General features: G+C 45.5%; 14 non-coding genes across 14 annotated transcripts; 13 read left to right on the top strand and 1 right to left on the bottom strand.

The window, feature by feature from the left end:
- Positions 1 to 439: 439 nt before the first annotated feature.
- Positions 440 to 513, top strand: trnai-aau (transfer RNA isoleucine (anticodon AAU)). Its single transcript has one exon. It is a non-coding gene; the product is annotated as a tRNA-Ile (tRNA).
- Positions 514 to 619: 106 nt separating this feature from the next.
- On the top strand, positions 620 to 692 carry trnaf-gaa (transfer RNA phenylalanine (anticodon GAA)). Its single transcript has one exon. It is a non-coding gene; the product is annotated as a tRNA-Phe (tRNA).
- Positions 693 to 827: 135 nt separating this feature from the next.
- On the top strand, positions 828 to 899 carry trnaq-uug (transfer RNA glutamine (anticodon UUG)). Its single transcript has one exon. It is a non-coding gene; the product is annotated as a tRNA-Gln (tRNA).
- A 94-nt stretch (positions 900 to 993) lies between these two features.
- Positions 994 to 1,065, top strand: trnaq-cug (transfer RNA glutamine (anticodon CUG)). Its single transcript has one exon. It is a non-coding gene; the product is annotated as a tRNA-Gln (tRNA).
- Positions 1,066 to 1,919: 854 nt separating this feature from the next.
- On the top strand, positions 1,920 to 1,993 carry trnai-aau (transfer RNA isoleucine (anticodon AAU)). The gene has a single exon. It is a non-coding gene; the product is annotated as a tRNA-Ile (tRNA).
- Positions 1,994 to 2,094: 101 nt separating this feature from the next.
- Positions 2,095 to 2,167, top strand: trnaf-gaa (transfer RNA phenylalanine (anticodon GAA)). Its single transcript has one exon. It is a non-coding gene; the product is annotated as a tRNA-Phe (tRNA).
- A 1,578-nt stretch (positions 2,168 to 3,745) lies between these two features.
- Positions 3,746 to 3,819, top strand: trnai-aau (transfer RNA isoleucine (anticodon AAU)). Its single transcript has one exon. It is a non-coding gene; the product is annotated as a tRNA-Ile (tRNA).
- A 1,406-nt stretch (positions 3,820 to 5,225) lies between these two features.
- Positions 5,226 to 5,299, top strand: trnai-aau (transfer RNA isoleucine (anticodon AAU)). The gene has a single exon. It is a non-coding gene; the product is annotated as a tRNA-Ile (tRNA).
- A 106-nt stretch (positions 5,300 to 5,405) lies between these two features.
- On the top strand, positions 5,406 to 5,478 carry trnaf-gaa (transfer RNA phenylalanine (anticodon GAA)). Its single transcript has one exon. It is a non-coding gene; the product is annotated as a tRNA-Phe (tRNA).
- Positions 5,479 to 5,613: 135 nt separating this feature from the next.
- trnaq-uug (transfer RNA glutamine (anticodon UUG)) lies at positions 5,614 to 5,685 on the top strand. The gene has a single exon. It is a non-coding gene; the product is annotated as a tRNA-Gln (tRNA).
- An 8,875-nt stretch (positions 5,686 to 14,560) lies between these two features.
- trnaf-gaa (transfer RNA phenylalanine (anticodon GAA)) lies at positions 14,561 to 14,633 on the top strand. Its single transcript has one exon. It is a non-coding gene; the product is annotated as a tRNA-Phe (tRNA).
- Positions 14,634 to 15,702: 1,069 nt separating this feature from the next.
- trnaa-agc (transfer RNA alanine (anticodon AGC)) lies at positions 15,703 to 15,775 on the bottom strand. Its single transcript has one exon. It is a non-coding gene; the product is annotated as a tRNA-Ala (tRNA).
- A 4,451-nt stretch (positions 15,776 to 20,226) lies between these two features.
- On the top strand, positions 20,227 to 20,298 carry trnap-ugg (transfer RNA proline (anticodon UGG)). The gene has a single exon. It is a non-coding gene; the product is annotated as a tRNA-Pro (tRNA).
- A 96-nt stretch (positions 20,299 to 20,394) lies between these two features.
- Positions 20,395 to 20,468, top strand: trnai-aau (transfer RNA isoleucine (anticodon AAU)). Its single transcript has one exon. It is a non-coding gene; the product is annotated as a tRNA-Ile (tRNA).
- The last annotated feature ends 7 nt before the right edge of the window (positions 20,469 to 20,475 follow it).

Genomic DNA, 20,475 nt, shown 5'->3' with positions numbered 1-20,475 from the left:
TACCTCGATACACCACTGTATTACTCACTATGAATTGAACATATACATACGCCTTGAACTTGAATCACGGAGGGCTGTCATGTGATGTCCAGTTCTCAGGGCACTTACGTTCGAATGGAACAAATGTCTGAAGCTATACAAGAAACTTACAAAATGTGAAGAGCAGGGGGCGCGAGGACTGGAATTGAGACCCGCTGGTCTAAGTGACATCTGACCGTTTCAGCTGTCCTCCCTAACATCCCTCTACATGTTAGATACAGCCCCATTTTTAGGTCAATTAAGAGGCCAACTTGCATTCGTTAGCCTTTCACACTGTCTCGAGGATCAAATCCCGGACGAGCCCTTGTTCAGGTTAAAACGTGAAGCTTTATTGTCTCATTGCATTCACAAACATTATGGCAGTTTTTTTCCAATCAGGCAGACATGGATGGCTAAGCCAGGCCGGTTAGCTCAGCTGGTTAGAGCGTGGTGCTAATAACGCCAAGGTCGCGGGTTCGATCCCCGTACTGGCCAGCTGTTTTTATTGTCTGGGGGCTCATCTCTGCTCTGCTCTTCAGTTCCGACAAAGAGTAGGGTGATCTCACTGAAATCACTGCTTGCTAAGCAGAGGTTTGTTGTAGCCGAAATAGCTCAGTTGGGAGAGCGTTAGACTGAAGATCTGAAGGTCCCTGGTTCGATCCCGGTTTTCGGCAACATCTCCTACACTTTTCCCTTTTTTGAGGCGGGCCATTGACCAAAAATCACTGGGTTCCAACCTCTCTGTATAACTGCTTCCCCACAGCCAGAGAGCTATCTGTTTCCAAGTTGGCCTCCAACCAAGCAATTTTGGTTCCATGGTGTAATGGTCAGCACTCTGGGCTTTGAATCCAGCGATCTGAGTTCGAATCTCGGTGGAGCCTGTGTGCTTTCTTGCCGCAGGAAAAGATAAAACAGCACTAGTTTGGCGATGGTGCCAGTGTTTGTGGCCCTGTGAGCAACAGCTGCACCAGTTAAGGTTCCATGGTGTAATGGTTAGCACTCTGGACTCTGAATCCAGTGATCCGAGTTCAAATCTCGGTGAGACCTATTTTGCCACCAGTTTGCGCAGGACCTTCTCGGTCTTGTTACGCCAGTATGCATGTGTATGGATTCTTGTATTATGTGGGCTACCTTGGAACACTCGGGTCATGCAGACAACTTCTCACCTCTTTTGCTCACACTGACTTACAGTCTAAGGAAGCGGTTCTCAATTCTAGTCCTCGCTCCCCCAGGTCTGCATGTTTTGCATGTCTCTCTTTGTTAGCACACCTGATTCGGATAATCAGCTCATTAGAAGTGAGCTCCTAGTGATTGACATGGTCCCTACACACTGTTCATTGCTCCCCACTCCCTGAGCAGGGGAAATCCGTCAAAATATACTTCACTTTGGAACATTGGTTCACGGATTTGTGCTGCGCAACTTCTTCACACATGGAGAAGTGTGACATCCTTTACCTCTGTATACCTCGATACACCACTGTATTACTCACTATGAATTGAACATATACATACGCTTTGAACTTGAATCACGGAGGGCTGTCATGTGATGTCCAGTTCTCAGGGCACTTACGTTCGAATGGAACAAATGTCTGAAGCTATACAAGAAACTTACAAAATGTGAAGAGCAGGGGGCGCGAGGACTGGAATTGAGACCCGCTGGTCTAAGTGACATCTGACCGTTTCAGCTGTCCTCCCTAACATCCCTCTACATGTTAGATACAGCCCCATTTTTAGGTCAATTAAGAGGCCAACTTGCATTCGTTAGCCTTTCACACTGTCTCGAGGATCAAATCCCGTACGAGCCCTTGTTCAGGTTAAAACGTGAAGCTTTATTGTCTCATTGCATTCACAAACATTATGGCAGTTTTTTTCCAATCAGGCAGACATGGATGGCTAAGCCAGGGCGGTTAGCTCAGCTGGTTAGAGCGTGGTGCTAATAACGCCAAGGTCGCGGGTTCGATCCCCGTACTGGCCAGCTGTTTTTATTGTCTGGGGGCTCATCTCTGCTCTTCAGTTCTGACAAAGAGTAGGGTGATCTCACTGAAATCACTGCTTGCTAAGCAGAGGTTTGTTGTAGCCGAAATAGCTCAGTTGGGAGAGCGTTAGACTGAAAATCTAAAGGTCCCTGGTTCCATCCTGGGTTTCGGCAACATCTCCCACACTTTTCCCTTTTTTGAGGCGGGCCATTGACCAAAAATCACTGGGTTCCAACCTCTCTGTATAACTGCTTCCCCACAGCCAGAGAGCTATCTGTTTCCAAGTTGGCCTCCAACCAAGCAGTTTTGGTTCCATGTTGTAATGGTCAGCACTCTGGGCTTTGAATCCAGCGATCTGAGTTCGAATCTCGGTGGAGCCTGTGTGCTTTCTTGCCGCAGGAAAAGATAAAACAGCACTAGTTTGGAGATGGTGCCAGTGTTTGTGGCCCTGTGAGCAACAGCTGCAACAGTTAAGGTTCCATGGTGTAATGGTTAGCACTCTGGACTCTGAATCAAGTGATCCATGTTCAAATCTCGGTGGGACCTATTTTGCCACCAGTTTGCGCAGGACAATGTCTGAAATACTTTTCGGCACCTTTTAGTCCAAAAAAATTAACTAACGTAGAGAGCGTGGCCGCATTGCATCGATGCTCAGTCTGTCTCTTTAGGGCAGTGGTTCTCAAACCTGTCCTGGAGGCACACCTGCCCTGCACATTTGTATTGTCTCCCTTATTAGACACACCCAAATAAGGTCTCGCGGTCTCTACTAATGAGCTGATGATTTGAAACAGGTGTGTTAGATGAGGGAAACATTCAAAATGTGAAGGGCAGGGGTGCCTCCAGGACAGGTTTGAAAACCACGGCTTTAGGGAACTGTGCGTAAAATGGCACTGTTTTGCAACCAATTTGCACAGGACCATGTCTGAAATACCTTTTGGCAGCTGTGAGCCCAAAAAAAGCTAACGTCGGAGTGTGGCAGCATTGCGTCAACGCTCAGTCGGTCTCTTTAGGGCAATGGTTTTCAAACCTTTCCTGGAGGCACCCCTGCCCTGAACATTTTGTATGTCTCCCTTATTAGACACACCCAAATCAGGTCTTGCAGTCTCTACTAATGAGCTGATGATTTGAAACAGGTGTGTTAGATGAGGGGAAATGCGAAATGTGCAGGGCAGGGATGCCTCCAGGACAGGATTGAAAACCACTGATCTAGGGATGTGTGAGTAAAAGGGCAGGAGCCAACTTGGAGAATGCGGGCATCGATCCCGCTACCTCTCGAATGCTAAGCGAACGCTCTACCATTTCAGCTAATTCCCCTGGCCTTTCAAGAATGACGAGCATAGCTGGGAATGACGGGTTTGATGCAAAGAGGCTGTCCCTCCTCTGGGCTTGCTCCTTTGCAATGGCCGAGATTATGTTGTCGAATTAACAAAGAGATTAAGCTTTTGTGTTTAAGGACCTTCTCGGTCTTGTTACGTCAGTATGCATGTGTATGGATTATTGTATTATGTAGGCTACCTTGGAACACTCGGATCATGCAGACAACTTCTCACCTCTTTTGCTCACACTGACTTAAAGTCTAAGGAAGCGGTTCTCAATTCTAGTCCTCGCTCCCCCCAGGTCTGCATGTTTTGCATGTCTCTCTTTGTTAGCACACCTGATTCGGGTTGAAACGTGAAGCTTTATTGTCTCATTGCATTCCCAAACATTATAGCTGGTTTTTTTCAATCAGGCAGACACTAATGGCTAAGCCAGGCCGGTTAGCTCAGCTGATTAGTGCGTGGTGCTAATAACGCCAAGGTCGCGGGTTCGATCCCCGTACTGGCCAGCTGTTTTTATTGACTGGGGGCTCATCTCTGCTCTGCGCTTCAGCTCCGACAAAGAGTATGGTGATCTCACTGAAATCCCTGCTTGCTAAGCAGAGGTTTGTTGTAGCCGAAATAGCTCAGTTGGGAGAGTGTTAGACTGAAGATCTAAAGGTCCCTGGTCTCTGAATCAAGTGATCCATGTTCAAATCTCGGTGGGACCTATTTTGCCACCAGTTTGCGCAGGACAATGTCTGAAATACTTTTCGGCACCTTTTAGTCCAAAAAAATTAACTAACGTAGAGAGCGTGGCCGCATTGCATCGATGCTCAGTCTGTCTCTTTAGGGCAGTGGTTCTCAAACCTGTCCTGGAGGCACCCCTGCCCTGCACATTTTTATTGTCTCCCTTATTAGACACACCCAAATAAGGTCTCGCGGTCTCTACTAATGAGCTGATGATTTGAAACAGGTGTGTTAGATGAGGGAAACATTCAAAATGTGAAGGGCAGGGGTGCCTCCAGGACAGGTTTGAAAACCATGGCTTTAGGGAACTGTGCGTAAAATGGCACTGTTTTGCAACCAATTTGCACAGGACCATGTCTGAAATACCTTTTGGCAGCTGTGAGCCCAAAAAAAGCTAACGTCGGAGTGTGGCAGCATTGCGTCAACGCTCAGTCGGTCTCTTTAGGGCAATGGTTTTCAAACCTTTCCTGGAGGCACCCCTGCCCTGAACATTTTGTATGTCTCCCTTATTAGACACACCCAAATCAGGTCTTGCAGTCTCTACTAATGAGCTGATGATTTGAAACAGGTGTGTTAGATGAGGGGAAATGCGAAATGTGCAGGGCAGGGATGCCTCCAGGACATGATTGAAAACCACTGATCTAGGGATGTGTGAGTAAAAGGGCAGGAGCCAACTTGGAGAATGCGGGCATCAATCCCGCTACCTCTTGAATGCTAAGCGAACGCTCTACCATTTCAGCTAATTCCCCTGGCCTTTCAAGAATAACGAGCATAGCTGGGAATGACGGGTTTGATGCAAAGAGGCTGTCCCTCCTCTGGGCCTGCTCCTTTGCAATGGCCGAGATTATGTTGTCAAATTAACAAAGAGATTAAGCTTTTGTGTTTAAGGACCTTCTCGGTCTTGTTACACCAGTATGCATGTGTATGGATTATTGTATTATGTAGGCTACCTTGGAACACTCGGATCATGCAGACAACTTCTCACCTCTTTTGCTCACACTGACTTAAAGTCTAAGGAAGCGGTTCTCAATTCTAGTCCTCGCTCCCCCCAGGTCTGCATGTTTTGCATGTCTCTCTTTGTTAGCACGCCTGATTCGGGTTGAAACGTAAAGCTTTATTGTCTCATTGCATTCACAAACATTATAGCTGGTTTTTTTCAATCAGGCAGACACTAATGGCTAAGCCAGGCCGGTTAGCTCAGCTGATTAGTGCGTGGTGCTAATAACGCCAAGGTCGCGGGTTCGATCCCCGTACTGGCCAGCTGTTTTTATTGTCTGGGGGCTCATCTCTGCTCTGCGCTTCAGCTCCGACAAAGAGTATGGTGATCTCACTGAAATCCCTGCTTGCTAAGCAGAGGTTTGTTGTAGCCGAAATAGCTCAGTTGGGAGAGTGTTAGACTGAAGATCTAAAGGTCCCTGGCTCGATCCCGGGTTTTGGCAACATCTCCCACACTTTTCCCTTTTTTGAGGCGGGCCATTGACCAAAAATCACTGGGTTCCAACCTCTCTGTATAACTGCTTCCCCACAGCCAGAGAGCTATCTGTTTCCAAGTTGGCCTCCAACCAAGCAGTTTCGGTTCCATGGTGTAATGGTCAGCACTCTGGGCTTTGAATCCAGCGATCTGAGTTCGAATCTCGGTGGAGCCTGTGTGCTTTCTTGCCGCAGGAAAAGATAAAACAGCACTAGTTTGGAGATGGTGCCAGTGTTTGTGGCCCTGTGAGCAACAGCTGCACCAGTTAAGGTTCCATGGTGTAATGGTTAGCACTCTGAACTCTGAATCAAGTGATCCATGTTCAAATCTCGGTGGGACCTATTTTGCCACCAGTTTGCGCAGGACAATGTCTGAAATACTTTTCGGCACCTTTTAGTCCAAAAAAATTAACTAACGTAGAGAGTCTGGCCGCATTGCATCGATGCTCAGTCTGTTTCTTTAGGGCAGTGGTTCTCAAACCTGTCCTGGAGGCACCCCTGCCCTGCACATTTTTATTGTCTCCCTTATTAGACACACCCAAATAAGGTCTCGCGGTCTCTACTAATGAGCTGATGATTTGAAACAGGTGTGTTAGATGAGGGGAAATGCGAAATGTGCAGGGCAGGGATGCCTCCAGGACAGGATTGAAAACCACTGATCTAGGGATGTGTGAGTAAAAGGGCAGGAGCCAACTTGGAGAATGCGGGCATCGATCCCGCTACCTCTCGCTTGCGCCTACTGCTTCCCACCGACTGAGCCAAAGTAAGCACAAAGTAAGCCCACATGAGCCAATCGCGTTTCGCCTGTGGCTTACTTTTGACCAATCGCATTTCGCCTGTGGCTTACTTTTGACCAATCGCGTTTCGCCTGTGGCTTACTTTTTACCAATCGCGTTTCAACTGTGGCTTACTTTTGAACAATCGCATTTCTCTTCCGTGGCTTACTTTTGATCAATCGCGTTTCTCTCCTGTGGCCTCCTTTTGACCAATCGCCGTTGTTGTCATCTTTGTTAAAGGTAAGGCTATTACTTCATTCATTGAAAACTGGTCATTATTTGTTCATATACAGTGTGTATTTTTGGAAAATGAATCGTGTCAGTATAGCTAGCTGGCATGTACAGTTCATGCTTTCTTCAGTACCTGTGAACATGTAACTTTTCACATGATAAATGATCAGATAAGTTAAATTTATCGACCGTCAGCTAATTAAGCTATGCTACTGTCAACAATGATATGTTTATTGTCTAAGAAATCATGGTTTCTGGGCCCTATGAATGAAAATAATGATTAAACTATTTACATTTATATTTGGTATTAACACATAATAACACACACACATTTTAATTGTAAAAATCATTACCAAATTGTTGTGGAGATATGGAAAACTGCATTTACCAAGAAATAATTGATATTTTCTAAAATAATGTAATAATAATGACTTTTTTTATAAAAAAACATTGAGAGTCTTAACTAAAAACAAACAAAAAAAGGCCAAATGTATCCATATGGGCCAAAGTATGTGGGAATAGTGCTCATTTTAATTTAGGTAGACCAGAAAGTTAAAAACACAGAAAAATGGCTGAGATTTTAAGAGGTAAAAGCACCTGGTGTAACCCTGGGGTAAGATGACAACATTTGAAGTATAATATATTTAATGTAATATTTTGTAGCCTGGTGTGTGTGTAATCATGGTTTAAGATGACAGCATTGAAAATAAAAGGAAATTTCAGACTTCATATTGACGTTACATATTTTATATGTCAGGGATTCCTGTCCTTTGTAGAAAACTCATCTTCAGGACAGTTTATGTCATGGCCATGTTTATTACCACAGTAATATAGTTTATGCGTAGCTTGTTAAATTATTGTTACACACTTAACATACAGGTGTCTTTTAGATTGCAAAAGGTAGTAGTCTTTTTCTGATTTTCATTTCAGAAAATGTATGCATATCCCTCTTTTCAACGGCAATCGGCAACATCAAGCCGACTCCTCATGGCACCTTCGGCGGAGGCGAGGCGCCTTGAAAATGTGGAGTCTGGAAGGGCCAAACCTAAGGAGGAGGTGCTGTCAGAGGCCAGTACTTTTGTCAGCACAAACGGTGGAGACCCCAGTGACCAGTTTTTAGTACTGGCTCACTGCAAACTTCAGTTTGGGAAGTACCAGGGCCAGAGATTTAGATGGCTCCTGGAAAACTCTCTGGGTTATGCCGTGTATTTGGTGCTCAGCATTTCCAATGAGACGACGCAGACAACACCCCTGTCAGAAAATAAACAACTGTTCCTACAGTACACTTCTCAAATTAGAGAGATGGCAGAAGAAGTGGAGAAGTATCAGAGGAAGCAGGAAATGCAGGCAGAAGCCCGGGCAACTGGAGACCAGGGCTGCTTGATGGTGGAGTTTGGTGACTTCCAGGGTCGGTCCATGAAAGATGTTTATGAGGACCAGAGCAAGGAGGCTCAAGCCCTCATCAGGTACCTCGTTAAGGCAGATGCCAGGCCCAAAACCAACATGGCCATTTTCAAGACATATGTCCTGAAAAGACGGGCTTCTGCTGTGGGCACCAGCGTACGTCAGCCTGCACCTCACGCTGCAACCTCCAGTGCTTCTGCAACCACTGCACCTCCACCTGCAGCTATCCAAACTGGTGTACAGAAAACCGCAACTGTGAAAGCGCTGTTGGCACGTGGCAAAAATTTGTCGCCTTCACAGCTGGCGAAAAAACTCACGTCACCAGTTAAACCCTGTGAGTAGGAGTGTGAATATAGAATTTTACCTAAAGCATTTCTACATATATTAATTTATCATTATGGCAAACTTGTCAACTTGCCGTTTCCAGATCCATTATTGCAGTCCACTTTACCTCCTCCAGCAGCAGAACCCCCAGCCAAACATTTGCCCCCCATGCAGCTTTTCGCTACTGGTAAGTAAGCACCATCTTACATATGTTTGTCTCTGTGTATTGTTCACAATGATAGTTTTAACATTTATGCTCCAGGCAAGTCCGTTCCCATTGCAGAAGATGACGATGAGGAGCTGGTATTTGCTGCATCACAATGTGAAGCACAGCTAAATACAGGTGTGGCATATGACACAAATGCACATATTACAAGAATGTTTTGTGAAAACACACTGAGAAGCGTTATTTCTTGGGGGAAAATAATCAACATTTTAAAATATGTTTTGTTTACAATACAGAATTATATCATATCATGCCTCAAGCGGGATGCTTTCTTTGAGTGCACTTCTTCAAAACCGTAAGGATGTTCCAAGGTGTCAGTTTATTTATTTGCGTTTCCGAACTTACCCGTTGTTAGATAATCACCAGATAACTTTTTCACACCGCTTGCTCTTCTCACACACTCTTCAGCTCTCCCTGAGCAGACAGGGTGGTGGAGATTCATTGTTCTAATGATTAGAGGAACAGTTTTTCCTTACTCTATCTGTGTGTATGCTTCATGTCCGTGGGCTTCGTTGCTTTACAGTTAATTCATCACACCACATTTTCCTTCCTCCATTCCATCTGATCCTCATTCTCCTTAAATTAATATAGTGTATGCTGTGTTCTTTGCTTCCTTAACACTAGTACCACTTTCTTCACTCTCGTTCCTAAATATAACATAATATTTATGAATACTTGTCCAAAAATTGTGCTTTGCAGGCTGTTTGAGCGCTGCATTTATGGCATATTACTATCAAATGCAACAGTCATCCTTATTGCTTTTTTTTTACTATTCACTCAGAGGACTGTGCTGGTCCATCTCCATCAGTGGAAACTGCCAAGGCACCAGCTCCTTCACATCACCAGCCACCAGCTGAGCTTCCAAGTCACTGGAAAGATCAACTTCCACCTTTCCAGCATGAGTGGATCCGGAACACACTATTTAAGGCCAACCCACGAACCGGCAAGTCAGAACTAGTGTCCCAGCTGAAACTTTGGTGGTATCCTCCTCAGCCCCCTTTAATAAACACTCAGCCCCCTGCCTCACCTGACCTCTTCTTCTGTCGGCCCCTTTTCTTATGGATGCCGCTGAAGATGTGGTTATTTCCTCTTGTCTGTGTTCGCCCAGACTGTGGTAAGCACAGACTAACAGCGGCAGGAATTTACCGTACCGTGCGTAAGGTCGTGGACATCGACGGGTGGTATGACCTTGCCACTGAGTATCTGGAGTGCAAACGCTGCAAAAAGAAATATCCTGCCTGGTCTGAGGACATCCTAGGACAGCTGGATATGGGCCACCGCAGTCAGTTTCCAGCTTTGCTGACATACAGGTAATTCATAATGACAATCATTCATTATTAGGTGCTTTTATATGGGTTATTTTTTACCAACTAAAGCATTTGCATGATTATACTGTTGTTTCCTTAGATACTCATGTGACAACCGGGTGCTGAGGATGATGAGGGAGAGGACACTGGGCAACAGTGTGACTCAGCTTTACAGGAAGCTGATGGAACAGCACAGTGAGGCATGGACACAGCGTGTCTTGCAGTACCTGACTGCCTGCGAACCATTCACAAGGTCCTCCCTTGTGCAGCCTCCTGTGTTTGCTGGTCCTCCACTTTTACCTGCCCTGCCTAAACCTAAGTGGCTGTTAGCCGTGTATGCCAGGGATGTTCTGGGGCGACTGCACGAGGTCAAGGCCAAATTAACATCTGTCTTTGGCTGTGTTCTCAAGATGGATTCGACAAAAAAGGTATCAAAGCCCTGTTTATATCCAGAAATTTGCCAGATATGGATATGTGTGTGATGTGCATACATAAAGAGCACATCTTTTATTTTTCCCAATAGGTCACAAAGAAACTTGCCGGTGCTGCTTCAGGAACAGCTGCCTGGTGCACAAATGTCGGAAATGAACACGGCCACGTCCTTGTCTCTGTGCTGACAGCTGCCGAGGGACATGGACTGGACTCCATGGCAGCTGGTCTGATGAAACGCTACCGAGAGGCAGGAGAGGCAGCCCCAAAAGTGATGTACGTGGACAGGGACTGCTGCAGTCAGTATGGCCAATCGCGGGTGAAGATCATGTTTTCGGAGTGGGATGAGCTTGTAGTGTGCCTCGACATCTGGCACTTCATGCGGCGATTTGCTGCAGCTGTAACGACAGAGGCTCATCCACTCTACGGGATCTTCATGGCACGTCTGTCCACGTGCATCTTTCAGTGGGATCCAGAGGATGTGGCTGCTCTTCGCTCTGCAAAAGAGAGTGACCTGGCGGCAAAGAAGACTGGCCACATCTCAGAAAAGGCGGTCAGTGCTCGCATTACCCGGAGGGAGTTGGCACTGCACTGCCGGAGGAGGACCAGGGGGGTGGAGGAGACCGCCAGATTGATTGGGTCACTGATTGATCAGTTTGACAGTGCGGATGGGAAGGACACCCTGGGAGTTCCTCTGCTGGACCACGAACGGATCCAGCAGATATGGAAGGAACAGCGCAAGCACGTCCAGTGTATACAAGACCCAGAGGACTTTCCGCTGTACATGAAGACAGGGACACTGAAGAAAGGCAGCGTGGAGCTGTGCTGCTACAGGTGTGCTCGTGGCTCTACCTCCTTGGAGTCGTTCCACCTCCACCTGAACCGTTTTATTCCAGGTATTACATGCATATGGATTATTATTTTTCTGTAGAAAATATAAGCACTGTAACTGCTTCCATCACTTTAAAGTAATGCCGCATTAATAAATGTCACACTCTACATTACAATTACTTTTTAATGTCATTAGCATTGACAAAGCTGTCTTGACTAACAAGTCACTAGTAATACAGGAATAAGTGACAATCATTTTTAATTTAGTCACACAACTCTATTAAATGTAGTATACAAGTTACTTCAGAGCACCTTATGTGTAGTACATATATTGTACATATGTGACATATAAAACCCTTTTTTATATATTTTTTTAATATTATTTAACTTTTAGGAACCAGTGCCAGCGATGCGCATTTTCAGGCCTATCTCCTTGAGGGCTTGATGCGTTGGAATGATGACCGAATGGAAGATGCCATAAAACGGGCGTCCTCCATTCGGACATATGGCAGTGCCATGAGAGAGGCTGTGGACCGGCTAAGCCGAACAGTCTTTGGGAAGCCCTGGGATGAGCGCTATCGCCCTCCTGGAGCATATACAGGTAAGAAATTTAACTTGTTCTTTTGCAATATTCTATTAAGTTATCTATTTAGCCTCCAATGTACTTGATAAATTATTAAGAGCACTTTTTTTCTTTTTTTATTATTTTATTATTGTAGGTGAATTGCTGGGAATCGAGTACCTTTACAGCCAGACTGGCAAAACACTGACTCCAGTGCTCCAGAACCCAGAGGAGGAAGACCGGCTGGTGGAGGAGGTTGATGATCAGGACCTGCTAGATGAGGGGTTTGAGCAAGAGAGCATGGAGGACATCACAGTTCCAGTGCTGTATGAGGATGACCCCTGCCGTGATCTCAGAAACAGCCCCTCATCTTTGCCTCTGCCTCAGTCCCCAGCATCACTGGCTGAGCCGTCCACATCATCTGGAGGAGAGGGACAGCATCTCGCCCCTGCCTCTTCAGTGCTGTCACAGCCATCTGACACTGGAAGCAGTGTCTCCGGCGAGGCTCAGGTAAGACACTCTAAGGGCTTTATTTTGTTTCAGTCTCGTTTTATTCCAAATACACTACAAGCAAGGTGTTTTTTTTTAAGCCTGCATTTATTTGATTCAAAATACAACAAAAGCAGTAATATTTTGAAATATTTTTACTATTTAAAATAACTGCTATCCATTTGAATAAAAATAGCTCCTAGAGATTTTTTGTTTAGGTTTCTTTGATGAATAGAAAGTTCAGTATATATTGTAACATTATAAATGTCTTTATCATCTATTTAATGCGTCCTTGCTAAATAAAAGTATTAATTTCTATAATTTAATACTAAATATATAATGATTTAAATGTTCTGACTCCACACTTTTGGATGGTATAGTGTATAATGTTAAAAAAGCTTTTTATTACAGATAAACTCTTATCTTGGATCCTTCTATTCATCAAAGAATCTTGAACAAAATGTACACAACTGTTCTAAATATTGATAATAATATCAATAAAAAAAGGTTTCTTGAAGAACAAATCAGGATATCTGAATGATTTCTGAAGATCATGTGACACTGAAGACTGGAGGAATGATGCTGAAAATACAGCTGTGCATCACAGAAATAACTTACACTTTAAACTATATTCAAATAGAAAGCATTTTTATTTTAAATAGTAAAATTATTTCACAATATAATGGCTTTTGTTGTATTTGAATAAAATAAATGCAGGCTTGTCGAGCAGAATTCTTTAAAAAATGTAAAAAAATATTTCTGTTCAAAGGCTTTTGACTGAAAGTGTATATTAACACTAATCTGCATTTACTAGGGAGCAGTCATTGGACCTGATGGCATCGCTGGGTGGGACAAGGTCCAGGATCTGGCTGGTTTCCTGGTGGGTCTTCGTGAGGCTCCTTACCTCACCGACCTGCAGGTGACAGAGGCCATCCAGCTGTGGACAGCTCTCCCTGACGTTGATAAACAGCAGGTCAACTATCAGCCTCGACATCAGCCTCAGCTGACACATGGGCGCTTTAAGGCACCGAAGCGCTCCGGAGTCACACCGGGTGTGGAGAGTGTGAAACGGTGTCTGATTGGACATCCTGGGGGTCCAGCACAGTGGCCCAGCACCAGCCGCTTGGTTGAGGCCATTTGTATGAAGCTGTGTGCTTTACACAAGTCACCGACCAAGAAGGCTGGAGTTTGCACCCCCAGGTGGTCTAAAATCCTTTCAGATTACCACCACATCCGAGACCTGGTGCTTAACAGTCGAAGGCTGATGGATGAAACAATGATCCAGCTGTTTGAGCTGAACCAGAGGACACTCATTCAGTGGTAAGCAAGGCACATTATTTGGTTCCAGGGAACTGAATACTTCTGTACACACACACACACACACACACACACACATATATATATATATATATATATATATATATATATATATATATATATATATATATATATATATATTTTACAAGTAATTTACTTTCAGGTTTCAACGGCAGCAGAAAAATCAGGAAATGAGTGTCCTCGCCCAGGGACTGACTCCATCTGACCCAATTGATGTGGCTGATACGCAGCTTCCTCTGCCGAGGGAAAAATTGGATGACGTGCCATCAACATCAGGCCCAAAACATCAATTTATCCTTCCGCCAAATCGAGAAGGACAGGCTCCAATTCTGCGACCGGGTCGCCGGCCCACTTCTGCCAAATAGGAGTGCCCTATCGCACCCGTCCCCACAGCAGCAGGAGTTGTGCAGCCCATTTCAGCACCTGGGTCACTGTTAGGCACACTAGTCCTTAACCCAGACATGACTGTGTCGATGGTGATTCCATCTTCTGGTGCTTTGACATCCGGTGCAGGCCCAGCTCCGCCTGCTCCAGCGCCTGCTCCAGCGCTGCTGCTTCTGTGTCCCGTTACACCCAGAGGAACATGTATAACTGCTTCCCCACAGCCAGAGAGCTATCTGTTTCCAAGTTGGCCTCCTCCCTTCCGGGACTGGAATTGAGACCCGCTGGTCTAAGTGACATCTGACCGTTTCAGCTGTCCTACCTAACATCCCTCTACATGTTAGATACAGCCCCATTTTTAGGTCAATTAAGAGGCCAACTTGCATTCGTTAGCCTTTCACACTGTCTCGAGGACTTTGCTTGCCCTAGGGGTATGATTCTCGCTTTGGGTGCGAGAGGTCCCGGGTTCAAATCCCGGACGAGCCCTTGTTCAGGTTAAAACGTGAAGCTTTATTGTCTCATTGCATTCACAAACATTATGGCAGGTTTTTTCCAATCAGGCAGACATGGATGGCTAAGTTAGCTCAGCTGGTTAGAGCGTGGTGCTAATAACGCCAAGGTCGCGGGTTCGACCGCAGTACTGGCCATCTGTTTTTATTGTCTGGGGGCTCATCTCTGCTCTTTTCTTTAGCTCCGACAAAGAGTAGGGTGATCTCACTGAAATCCCTGCTTGCTAAGCAGAGGTTTGTTGTAGCCAAAATAGCTCAGTTGGGAGAGCGTTAGACTGAAGATCTAAAGGTCCCTGGTTCGATTCCGGGTTTCAGCAACATCTCCCACACTTTTCCCTTTTTTGAGACGGGCCATTGACCAAAAATCACTGGGATCCAACCTCTCTGTATAACTGCTTCCCCACAGCCAGAGAGCTATCTGTTTCCAAGTTGGCCTCCAACCAAGCAGTTTCGGTTCCATGGTGTAATGGTCAGCACTCTGGGCTTTGAATCCAGCGTTCTGAGATCGAATCTCGGTGGAGCCTGTGTGCTTTCTTGCCACAGGAAAAGATAAAACAGCACTAGTTTGGCGATGGTGCCAGTGTTTGTGGCCCTGTGAGCAACAGCTGCACCAGTTAAGGTTCCATGGTGAAATGGTTAGCACTCTGTACTCTGAATCCAGTGATCCGAGTTCAAATCTCTGTGGGACCTATTTTGCCACCAGTTTGCGCAGGACAATGTCTGAAATACTTTTCGGCACCTTTTAGTCCAAAAAAATTAACTAACGTAGAGAGTGTGGCCGCATTGCATCGATGCTCAGTCTGTCTCTTTAGGGCAGTTGTTCTCAAACCTGTCTTGGAGGCACCCCTGCCCTGCACATTTTTATTGTCTCCCTTATTAGACACACCCAAATAAGGTCTCACGGTCTCTACTAATGAGCTGATGATTTGAAACAGGTGTGTTAGATGAGGGACACATTCAAAATGTGAAGGGCAGGGGTGCCTCCAGGACAGGTTTGAAAACCCCTGCTTTAGGGAACTGTGCGTAAAATGGCACTGTTTTGCAACCAATTTGCACAGGACCATGTCTGAAATACTTTTTGGCAGCTATGAGCCCAAAAAAAGCTTACGTGGGAGTGTGGCAGCATTGCTGTCAACGCTCAGTCGGTCTCTTTAGGGCAATGGTTTTCAAACCTTTCCTGGAGGCACCCCTGCCCTGAACATTTTGTATGTCTCCCTTATTAGACACACCCAAATCAGGTCTTGCAGTCTCTACTAATGAGCTGATGATTTGAAACAGGTGTGTTAGATGAGGGGAAATGCGAAATGTGCAGGGCAGGGATGCCTCCAGGACAGGATTGAAAACCACTGGTCTAGGGATGTGTGAGTAAGAGGGCAGTAGCCGACTTGGAGAATGCGGGCATCGATCCCGCTACCTCTCGCATGCTAAGCGAGCGCTCTACCATTTGAGCTAATTCCCCTGGCCTTTCAAGAATGACGAGCATAGCTGGGAATGATGGGTTTGAAGCAAAGAGGCTGTCCCTCCTCTGGGCTTGCTCCTTTGCACTGGCCGAGATTATGTTGTCGAATTAACAAAGAGATTAAGCTTTTGTGTTTAAGGACCTTCTCGGTCTTTTTATGCCAGTATGCATGTGTATGGATTCTTGTATTATGTAGGCTACCTTGGAACACTCGGATCATGCAGACAACTTCTCACCTCTTTTGCTCACACTGACTTAAAGTCTAAGGAAGCGGTTCTCAATTCTAGTCCTCGCTCCCACCAGGTCTGCATGTTTTGCATGTCTCTCTTTGTTAGCACACCTGATTCGGATAATCAGCTCATTAGAAGTGAGCTCCTAGTGATTGACATGGTCCCTACACACTGTTCATTGCTCCCCACTCCCTGAGCAGGGGAAATCCGTCAAAGTATACTTCACTTTGGAACATTGGTTCATGGATTTGTGCTGCGCAACTTCTTCACACATGGAGAAGTGTGACATCATTTACCTCTGTATACCTCGATACACCACTGTATTACTCACTATGAATTGAACATATACATACGCTTTGAACTTGAATCACGGAGGGATTTCATGTGATGTCCAGTTCTCAGGGCACTTACGTTCGAATGGAACAAATGTCTGAAGCTATACAAGAAACTTACAAAATGTGAAGAGCAGGGGGCGCGAGGACTGGAATTGAGACCCGCTGGTCTAAGTGACATCTGACCGTTTCAGCTGTCCTCCCTAACATCCCTCTACATGTTAGATACAGCCCCATTTTTAGGTCAATTAAGAGGCCAACTTGCATTCGTTAGCCTTTCACACTGTCTCGAGGACTTTGATTGCTTCCATGTTAGTTCATGTTCCTTCTTTTGTTCATTCAAAATATATAGATGTCTTCATCATTTAATGCTCTCTTAGCTTTTATTTAAACCAGTGTTTTTGATAATATCAGCAGGTCTCATCTCAGCCAGAAGATCTCCCCCTTCTGTGGCCACAGACAATGCCACAGCAAGACCAGAAGTGGGTGTCGGAAGCACTTTTTAGGGTTGGTGCAAAGGGAAAGCTGGAGCTGCGTGGAAACCTACAGTTGTGGTATCACCCCCCTCCACCAACCCTGTTGTACCACCAAGCTCCAACACCTGATTTTTTTCACAGCGTCTCTTGCTCTGGATGCCATATAAGCTGTGGAAGGTGCGGCTCCAGTGTACTAACCCTGCCTGTGCCACGCAACAGCTGTGTGGTGGTGGACTGCACAGGAGGGTACGACAGGTGTTAGACATTGACAGATACTGCAACCTGGTGACAGAGACCCTGATCTGCACCAGGTGTAGAACCAGCTACCTGTCCTGGAGTCATGCTGTGCTGCAGCAGTTGGACCTGGCCCATCGATCTGAATTCAGGGTCATCCTCACACGCAAGTAATTATTTTGCAGTCATTTTCACTTATGTGCTACCTTTTTTGATAAATAGTTCCTACAATAATTAGATACCTTACAATAAGATACTTAAATGAATACTTTTTTCCAAGGTATGCCTGTGACATTCGGGTTCTTCGCTTGCTGCGTGAGAGGGGCATGGGGAATGGCCCAGTGAGGATCATCGGCCAGCCGAGAGAGAACCACAGTGAGGAGTGGTTGAAACGTGCGCTTCGGTACACATCAGAGTGTGTGGCCTTTTTTGATAATCGTGGCCTGCATCCGGTGCACTTCCAGGAGCCACCACCACTTGCTTCAGTACCCAACTACAAATGGCTCCTCACTGTATACAGTCAGGACATTCTCAACAGGCTCGATCACATAAAGGCCAGCATAACATCCACGTATGGATCAATTTTAAAAATGGATTCAACTAAGAAGGTCAGATAAGCTGCTTACTTGACTGTACCCTTATCTATAATGTATTTTTAAACCGAGAGAGCTTTATTTTTTTCAGTGTAACTGATTTGGATGCCTGTTGTATTATTTGCTATGCTTATTGTTTCTTTCAGATCACCAAGAAGTTGAGCGGGCCTGCGAAAGGCACAGCACAGTGGCTTACCTCAGTGGGCAATGAGATAGGTCAGGTGCTGATGAGTGTCCTGACTGCGAATGAAGGGGCTGGGTTAAACCACATGGCTGCAGGGCTCATGGAGCGATACCGGAGTGCTGGTGTTGATCCTCCCACTGTCATTTATGTGGACTGTGATTGTTGCAAGACAGTGGGAGAGACTAAATTGAAGAGGCGGTTCAGCGGCTGGCCCGATGTCATCGTCCGCCTAGACATTTGGCATTTTATGCGACGTCTGGCAGTAGGGTGCACCACTGATGCCCACCAGTTGTACCCTACTTTTATGGCTAGGCTGTCATCCTGTATTTTTGAGTGGGATGCAGGGGATCTCACTCTTGATGATGCTCTTGGTGTTCCACTACTTGACAGTGTGAGAATGCAGCACATCTGGAATATCCAGAGGCGGCACGTCACCTGTATCCAAGATCCTCCAAATGTGCCGCTCTATACTGAAACTGGAACTACAAACAAGAGTGGGGTGGTTCTAAAAACCTATCGTTGTGCCAGAGGCTCCACATCCCTGGAATCATTTCACTGCCACCTAAGCAGATTTATTCCAGGTTTGTCATGTCAGAATATACCACATTTTGCCACTAATTCATGTTTATCAAGATATTTGCAGATTAAATTTTCTGTTTTGCATTTTCTCAAAGCAATATTTGGCTTTCTATTTCTTTTTCTAGGGAACAGCGCAAACAGCCTGAACTTCCAGATTTATCTCCTGGAAGGTTTATTACGCTGGAATCAGGACCGGGCTGAAGCTGCTGTTGCAGATGAAGGTTCAACTCTGCGCTCTTACACAGGGGAGCTGGTTTACTCTGTCAATGAGAACTACAATAAGTTGTATGGCAGGAAATTGGTCCCAAGCTTCACTCGACCTGCAGTATACACAGGTAAAAATATTTTGATAAATGCAGCTCTTGATGTAGCATGTTTTTGTTAAAATTACAATTGCTTTTGGACAGTAATAATGTAATTTTGACATATCAGAGAAAAATTATACTACCAGAATATTTGTACATTATTCTGTGTTCTAGGTTTTTAGGGGAGAAAATAAAATACATAGTAGAATATAGAGTAATCCTGTCTTTTTATGATACCCTCTGAATTAGATATATATTGTTCATACAGAAGTGGACAACAAAATATTTACTGCATTTCTGAATAAACCTTTCTGCATAATTTCCATTAAAAACGTTTTCTGTTACAAATATTTCCTCAGGAGAGCTCATTGGAGTACAGTACTTGTTGAGGCAGAATAGTCAGCCCCTGGAGGACATGTGCCCTACCTCTGAGAGGACCTCTCATTTGCTGGAGGAGATAGATGTGGAGGAGCAAGTGGAAAGGGATGAGGGTTTCATTGATTTCTTTGGAGAGGAAGCCACAGTGGCAAATCTTGTGGCATCAGATGACTTAATCCTTTCAGGTCCACCAGTTCTACCAGCTGCACCAGTTCCCAGTTTCCAGGCTCCTTCAGCTGCACCAGTGCCCAATGTAGCTGCACCTGTGCACGAGTACAGCCTGTTGTGCCTCCACAATATAGCCACCAATTGCATACCTACCAGATGCCACCAGACACAGCTGGACAGGCAAAGACCAAGTTTAGAAAGATTGGGCCCTCAGCTACCTGTACATCTGCCACAGCAACTTCAATCTGGCCATCAGCCGTACACCCTCAGCGTTCAGCCACGTCCACCCAGTTAAGGCCAATTTGTCCCAGGCCGACAGCACCACACCCATTGGTTCCTGACACACCCACTGCCCCTGTTGTGTCTCAGATGTTTCTGGTTCCCTGCCTATTTTGCAACCAGTTTTCGCAGGACAATGTCTGAAATACTTTTCGGCAGCTTTTAGTCCAAAAAAATTAACTAACGTAGAGAGTGTGGCCGCATTGCATCGATGCTCAGTCTGTCTCTTTAGGGCAGTGGTTCTCAAACCTGTCCTGGAGGCACCCCTGCACTGCACATTTTTATTGTCTCCCTTATTAGAAACACCCAAATAAGGTCTCGCGGTCTCTACTAATGAGCTGATGATTTGAAACAGGTGTGTTAGATGAGGGAAACATTCAAAATGTGAAGGGCAGGGGTGCCTCCAGGACAGGTTTGAAAACCACTGCTTTAGGGAACTGTGCGTAAAATGGCACTGTTTTGCAACCAATTTGCACAGGACCAAGTCTGAAATACTTTTTGGAAGCTGTGAGCCCAAAAAAAGCTAACGTGGGAGTGTGGCAGCATTGCGTCAACGCTCAGTCGGTCTCTTTAGGGCAATGGTTTTCAAACCTTTCCTGGAGGCACCCCTGCCCTGAACATTTTGTATGTCTCCCTTATTAGACACACCCAAATCAGGTCTTGCAGATCTTTTTTCTTGGCTTTGGGCAAGAAGGCTCATTGGTCTAGGGGTATGATTCTCGCTTTGGGTGCGAGAGGTCCCGGGTTCAATTCCCGGATGAGCCCTTGTTTAGGTTAAAACGTGAAGCTTTATTGTCTCATTGCATTCACAAACATTATCGCAGGTTTTTTCCAATCAGGCAGACATGGACGGATAAGCCAGGCCGTTTAGCTCAGCTGGTTAGAGCGTGGTGCTAATAACGCCAAGGTCACGGGTTCGATCCCCGTACTGGCCAGCTGGTT

The sequence above is a fragment of the Carassius carassius genome, chromosome 8, assembly GCF_963082965.1.
Source record: "Carassius carassius chromosome 8, fCarCar2.1, whole genome shotgun sequence".
Taxonomy (NCBI): domain Eukaryota; kingdom Metazoa; phylum Chordata; class Actinopteri; order Cypriniformes; family Cyprinidae; genus Carassius; species Carassius carassius.
Note: the sequence above shows the minus strand (reverse complement) of the source record. Positions and strands in the feature narration are given on the sequence as shown.